This window comes from Capsicum annuum, chromosome 6 (assembly GCF_002878395.1).
Source record: "Capsicum annuum cultivar UCD-10X-F1 chromosome 6, UCD10Xv1.1, whole genome shotgun sequence".
In the NCBI taxonomy this organism is placed as follows: Eukaryota; Viridiplantae; Streptophyta; class Magnoliopsida; order Solanales; family Solanaceae; genus Capsicum; species Capsicum annuum.
In genome coordinates, this window is record NC_061116.1 from 19527308 (window position 1) to 19534903 (window position 7596).

Consider the following 7596-nt stretch of genomic DNA (forward strand, 5'->3'; position numbering starts at 1 on the left):
TCAAGATTTGACCATAGGTTTTCAAAGATAATTACATATTTGGAATCACCAATCCGCAAGCTTCAAGAAACATCTATTATCCTTGGAAATAGAGGTATGCGGGGTTATCCAAAAATCTCATGGGTGTAGTTTTATGAACATGCATGCTTTTAAATGGGGGTTTTCAATCAAATGCTAATATCTTGCATTCAATATGGTTTCTAAGTCATTATCTTTATGTCATAGGAATTGTTTGCCTATATACTTCAATGGCTGAAACCATGCATATGTTATTTGAGATTTTCCATGGAAGTTTGATAAATATGAATGATGAATTGTTTTCAAATTCCCATGATAATATTTCGATACTCCATATTGTATTATGATCAACAAATGAGACCATGAATTTGAAATAAATATTGTTCACCACTTGTAAATGATGAAGCACCTTGTTTTTTACATGATTATGAATATGTGGATGTGATATTGATGACTTGGAAGCCAGGTATGAAGATACTCTTCAAATTACGATATGTGATTGAATAAAAAATTGAAATTTGAATGCATTGATTTTACATGAGAAATGTGGATGCCCGAAGAAAGCGTTTGAGACACTAGGGCTTATTGCTGGAATAACGTGTTCGCCAAAATGGAATATTGGTACCAGGCTAAGCGATCTTGTGTAGTTGACTTCATGTCATTCCCAAATTGGGACTATAGGTAGGATCCCGAGCCAAGTGATGTTGGGCACTACCATTGGGTCGAGACACCATGCTGTGTGTTCTTGTGTGTCTCTCCCTCACTTAAACTCTAATCTCGGAGGCAACCGAGGTTTGACAGTTGGTAGTAATTATGTTGGGTACTCCACCTAACTCAGTTGCATTTCATTATTGTTGAGAAAAACTATTGCACTACACCGATGTGTTTTCAAATGATTTGATACGAAATTGCTTTCTAATGGCTCTTAACTATATTTTTGTAAAAATATTATGTTTTGCTTTGATATCTCCGCGTGCCAGTACTTTTGTGCTGACCCCTTCCCCTCGCCAACCTCTCAGGTTTAGAGGCCCATTCTAGGGGTCAAGAGAATCAGTAGATCTTTCAGACAGAGTTGTAGAGATAAGTGGTGAGCCTTCTATGTTTCGGAAGGTCTTATTTCCTGTAGTCCTTTTATCTTATATTCAGTTTTGAGGGTCTGCTGGGGGTCTTGTCCCAACTTTGAGATAGACATTGTTTCAGTCATGTAGTAGAGATTTCGTAGACGGTTTTAGAGATGTTGATTTAGATTGTGGGACACTATTCCCTATTCTTGTTTTCATATGATTCTTGACCATGTTTTCGTTATATTGTGTTTATTCCATATTACTTTGATTATATGAATTATGTCCATGATTATTATACAGATAGGGGTGTTTCGGGCCTCTATGCTTTGAAATGCTCATCACGGACAGGCCCTGGTTTGGGTCGTGAAAAACTTGGTATCAAAGCATGGTTTATGGTCCCAGGGTGTCTGCAAAATCGCGTCAGGTAGAGTCTTGTTCATGGGTATGTAGCGCGCCACACTTATAAGTAGGAGGCTGCTGGGCATTTAGGAAATATTTCCCTTCTTTGTGATTTAGTTCGTGCTTCAGAGTCTGAGCTGTCCCCTAATCAATGATCACTTGTGTTTCAGAAACACAGTTATGCCTCCACGTTGTATCATTGATCAGAATGCTAAGGCAGATGAGGTCCATCCCACCCATGGGATACGGACCCATAACAGGGCTCACACTCCAGAATTTATCCCTTCTCTTGGAGTCCCTACAATCCTGACCAGTCCACCTTGGGCTCCGCAGACTAATGCCAACTGCTCAGGGAGATATTTCCAATTTAGAATTTAGACGGTCTATTCATATGCTAACACAGTTGGTAGCTAACCAGGATCAACGATCGGAAGATGTTAGGTCTGCATCTATTACATTTGAGGCTACTAGAGTCGGACATTTCATGAAGATGAACCCACCTAAGTTCACTGGCGCCAAGGTAGAGAAAGATCAACAGGAGTTCGTGGATGAGATGGAAAAGTTCTTTAAGGTGATGTATGTGGATGAGGTTGAAGGGGTGGAGCTAGCAACCTATCAACTCAAGGACATTGCGAATCAGTGGTATGCCGACTGGGAAGATGAAAAAGGTGAAAGTGCTGAGCCCACAGTTTGGGGAAAATTTGTGGAAGCTTTCCTTGATCGATTCTTTCCTCTGGAGTTGAGGGAGGCCAAAGAGGAAGAGTTTATGAATCTGAAGCAGGGCAGTATGAGTGTCCAGGAGTACACCTTAAATTGTAATAAACTAGTCCGCTATGCACCAGAGTTGACTAGTAATATGATGGCCCGGATGAAGAAATTTGCATCTGGCCTTAATGATGACCTGGTACTTGAGTGCCAGGGGGCTATGTTGAATAAGGAGTTAGACTTTACTCGACTGACCGTTCATATACATCAAGTGGAAGAGAAGAATAAAAAGATTGCTGAATCTAAAGAGAAAGACAAATAGGCTAAAAGAGCTAGATCTATGGATCAACACCAGAGTCAGCAGTAGAGTGGTAATTAGGGTAATAAGTGGTCGAAGTAGAAGAAGTTTTGGAATAATGCACAGTCAGCAGCCATTTCCCCAGTACCCAGACCATCGACAGACCAAAAAACTCAAAGTTTTCAGACTTCTCATGGGTCCAAAGCTCTAGGTACAAAGTCTCAGGGTAGTGTGGCCCAGCAGCGGCATACTCATCCGCAGTGTGAGGTTTGCGGAAGGAATCATCTAGAGAAGTGCTGGTTTGAGGGGAGAAACTTCTATACTTATGGCAAGGTGGGTCACCTTTAGAGAGATTTTCCATCTGCTGAAGTAAATACAAGGGGGAGGGGGGGGGGGGGAGGGGGCAGGGGCTAAGTCCTAAGCCGCCTCTACAGCTCCTTTTCCTAAGGATGCCCCTTCAGCTATCGAAAGCGATCGCAACCGGTTATATTCTTTGACTAACCTCCAGGAGGCGGAAGCTTCACTCAATGTCGTCACCGGTATGTTACAAATCTTTTCTCGTGAGGTTTATGCATTGCTTGATCCCGGGTCTACTTTATCCTATGTGACCCCTTATGTGGCTGTTGGTTTCAGGTTTGAGCCCGAAGTCATTGTAGAACCCTTCTCTGTTTCTACTCCTGTAGGTGATTCTATTGTTGCTAGAAGGGTATATAGAAATTGTGTCCTTTCTATTCGTAGTAGGAAAACTATGGAAAACCTTATAGAACTGGATATGATAGATTTTGATGCCATCCTTGGGATAGACTAGCTCCATTCGTGTTATGCCACCCTTGAATGCAGAACCCGAAAGGTCACTTGCTCTTTTTCGAATGAGACACCAGTTATATGGGTAGGGAGTTCTATGTAACCTAGAGGTCACTTTATCTCTTATCTTAGATCCCAAAAGCTTATCTCCAAAGGTTGTATGTATCATCTAATCCGAGTAAAAGATTTAAAAGTTGGAAACCTTCCTCTGCAGTCAATCCCTGTAGTGAAAGAATTCCCAAAAGTCTTTCTCGAAGATCTCTCAAAGATACCCCCTAATAGGGAGATAGATTTGTGCATTGATGTGTTGCAAGACACTCATCCTATTTCTATTCCGCCATATATATTGGCTCCCACGGAACTAATAGAGTTAAAGAAATAGCTTGTAGACCACCCAAAGGTTTTATTCATCCTAGTGTTTCCCCATGGGGTGAACCTGTGCTCTTCATGCGAAAGAAAGATGGGACCCTTCAGATGTACATAGACTGCCATCAGTTGAATAAGGTCACGATTAAAAATAAATATCCTCTTCCTAGGATTGACGACCTTTTTGACCAGCTTCAGGGTGCCAAGTGCTTTTAAGAAATAGACCTTCGTTCTGGTTATCGTTAGTTAAAAGTTAGGGAGTCAGACATACCCAGGACAGCCTTTCGAACCCGATATGGTCACTACAAATTTCTAGTTATGTCCTTGAAGTTGACTAACGCCCCTATAGCCTTCATGGTTCTTATGAATAGAGTGTTCCGTCAGTTTCTTGACTTGTTTGTCATTGTATTTATTGATGATATTTTGATCTATTCTAAAAGTAAAGAGGATCACACCAATCACCTCCGAATTATCCTTCAGACCATTAAGGATCATCAGCTGTATGCCAAATTTTCTAAGTGTGAATTCTGGTTGGACGCTATTTCCTTCCTGGGGCATATTTTGTCCAGTGACGGGATAAGAGTGGATCCCCAAAAAGTTAAAGAAGTGAGAAAATGGCCCAGACCCACGACTCCAACCGATATTCAGAGCTTTTTGGGTTTTGCGGGACATTACAGAAGGTTCGTAAAGTGTTTTTCTTCCATAGCTACTCCATTTACTAAACTGACTTAAAAAAATATGAAGTTTGTGTGGTCTAACTTGTGTTAAAACAGTTTTGAGAAGTTGAAGGACAAGCTGACTAGTGTTCCTGTTTTGACCCTTCCTGAGAGTGTAGATCATTTTATGGTTTATTGTGATGCATCCCGTGTGGGACTTTGTTGTTTATTGATGCAGCGTGGTAAGGTGATAGCTTATGCATCTAGGTAGTTAAAGGTGCATGAGCGCAATTACCACACTCATGACTTGGAGTTACCATCTGTGGTGTTTGCACTTAGAATCTGGAGGCACTATCTCTATGGAGTGCATGTTGATATTTATACTAACCATAAGAGTTTACAGTATATTTTCTCACAGAAAGAATTAAACCTCAGGCAGAGGTGTTGGATGGAGCTTTTAAAAGACTATAATATGAGTCTTCATTACCATCTGGGCAAGGCAAATGTTGTAGCCAACGCCCTCAGCAGGTTGTCTATGGGCAGCCTTTCTCATGTAGAAGAAGAAAAGAAAGAGATGGTGAAGGATATTCACCGCCTTGCAAATCTGGGAGTGCGACTCTTAGATTCCAAAGATGGAGGGGTAATTGTTCATGAGTTAGCGAAGTCATCTTTCTATGCTGAAGTTAAGGAGAAGCAGGTTGAAGATCCCATCTTGATGCAAATCAAGAAAGATGTGGGTTAATAAAAGGTTATGTCATTTTAAATTGGTGGCGATGGTATTCTGAGATTTCAGGTTAGGTTATGCATTTTGAATAACGATGGGCTACGAGAAAGAATCCTTAATGCGGCACACACTTCGAGGTATGTCATTCACCCAGGCTCTACTAAGATGTACCATGATCTGAAAGCCTTGTATTGGTGGAATAACATGAAACGTGATGTAGCTGATTTTGTGTCCAAGTGTTTGAACTGCCAACAAGTGAAGGTAGAACACATGAGGCAAGGTGGTACTTCCCAAGAGATAGCCCTTCTTTTATGGAAGTGGGAGATGATAAACATGGACTTTATTACTGGACTTTCGAGGTCCCGAAACCCGTTTGATTCTATATGGGTGATTGTAGCTTGGCTGACCAAGTCAGCCCACTTTTTGCCTGTGAGGACTAATTATTCGGGAGAGGTTTATGATAATATTTACATTGAGGAGATAGTTCGATTATATGGGGCACCGATGTCCATTATATATGATAGAGGTACGCAGTTTTCATCTCAGTTTTGGAGATCCTTTTAGAAGGTTTCAAGTACATAAGTGAATTTGAGCACAGCTTTCCATCCTTATATGGATGGGCAAGCTGAGCATACCATTCATACCCTTGAAGATATGTTGAGGGTATGCGTTATTGATTTCAAAGGTATTTGGGTAGATCACCTTCCTCTGGTTAAATTCGCTTAAATAATAGCTAGCATGCTAGCATCAAGATCGCTTCTTTTGAGGCTTTGTATGAGAGGAGATGTAGGTCTCTGATCGGATGGTATGAAGTAGGTGATACTCAGTTTTATGGGCCTGATCTTGTTCATCAGGCGATGAAGAAAGTAAAAATCATTAAAGAATGACTCAAGACTACTCAAAGTCGTTAGAAGTCCTATGCCGATATTCTGAGAAGAGAACTAGAGTTTGAAATTGGTGATTGGGTGTCTCTCAAGGTTTCTCCTATGAAAAGAGTTATGCGGTTTGGAAAAAAGGGTAAATTAAGCCCTCTTTATGTAGGGCCATATCAGATTTTGAAGAAGATTGGTGCAATTGCATATGAGTTAGAATTGCATGCAAGTTTGGGTTCTGTTCATCTGGTATTCTATGTATCCATGTTAAAGAAATGCATTGGAGATCATTCTATGGCATTTCCAGTAGAGGGTATCAAAGTGACATACTCCTTGTCTTACAAAGAAGAGCCCGTTGAAATTTTAGAACGCCAAGTTCGAAAGATGAAGAGCAAAGAGATAGCCTTAGTAAAGGTACTGTGGAGGAATCAAAAAGTCAAAGAAGCAACTTGGGAGTCAGAAGATGACATAAGAATTCGATATCCCAATTTATTTGCTTCGATGGAGGAGGAGACCGAAGGTACTATTCCTATCTTATCTTTCCTAGTCTATTATTATGCTTGAAATCGTGTCTATCTGTGTCCCGCATCATTATTCGAGGACGAATGATCCTAAGAAGGGATAATGTAATGCCCCGAAATTTGGGCTACAATATAGACCATGATTTCGATGCATTGCCTATCCCAAAGCCATAAAATCTTATTCCAATATGGCATGTTAATTATTGTGTTGCATGTGAATCCACTCAAGCTTCAATTTATACCATAGAGGTCCTTCAACTCAAGGACGAGTTGAAACTATTTTGATCGACTAAATTTTAGTTGATGTTGTAAAGTGTGTCAGCTTTCATCAACCATAACTCTCTATATATATTGAATTAGGAATCCTACTATGTGTGAAATGATAGGTATTCGAGTTAGCTTTCCAACGATACCAATTTGGCTCAAATCCAACACCCGAGCAAGAAGTTATGGCCCTTAAAAGTTATAAGTGTCGCCTAACCAATTGCCCATCGCCACTAGAAAGCATAGGCAATAGCCTAGGTGGCGCCTTTGGCGATAGCCTAGGCGGCGCCTATGTAAACATTGTTGATAGCCTAGGCGGCGCTTATGTGAACATAGGCAACGGGATGGGTGGCGCCTCTGTAAGGAATTCTGGTAATTTAAACACTCCGTGTTAAGGACAAAGTGGTCCTTTTCCACCCTTACTTAGCCATAAAACACGAGATTTAGTTCCAAGGACCCCAAAATACGCATTCTTTCATAAAAAGTTCTCAATATTCTTCTTAGGGTTTCAAAAAAAAAAAACCAAATAGTTTAAGATTTGATCGTAGGTTTTCAAAGATAAATACATATTTGGAATCACCTATTCGCAAGCTTCAAGAAACATCTCTTATCCTTGGAAATAGAGGTACGTGGGGTTATCCAAAAATCTTATGGGTGTAGTTTTATGAACATGCATGCTTTTAAATGGGCGTTTTTAATCAAATGCTAATATATTGGTTTAAATATGATTTCTAAGTCATTTTCTTTATGTCATGGGAATTGTTTGCCTATATACTTCAATGGTTGAAACCATGCATATATGATTTGAGATTTTCCATGGAAGTTTGATAAATATGAATGATGAATTATTTTCAAATTTCCATGATAATGTTTTGATACTCCATATTGTATTGTGATCAACAAAA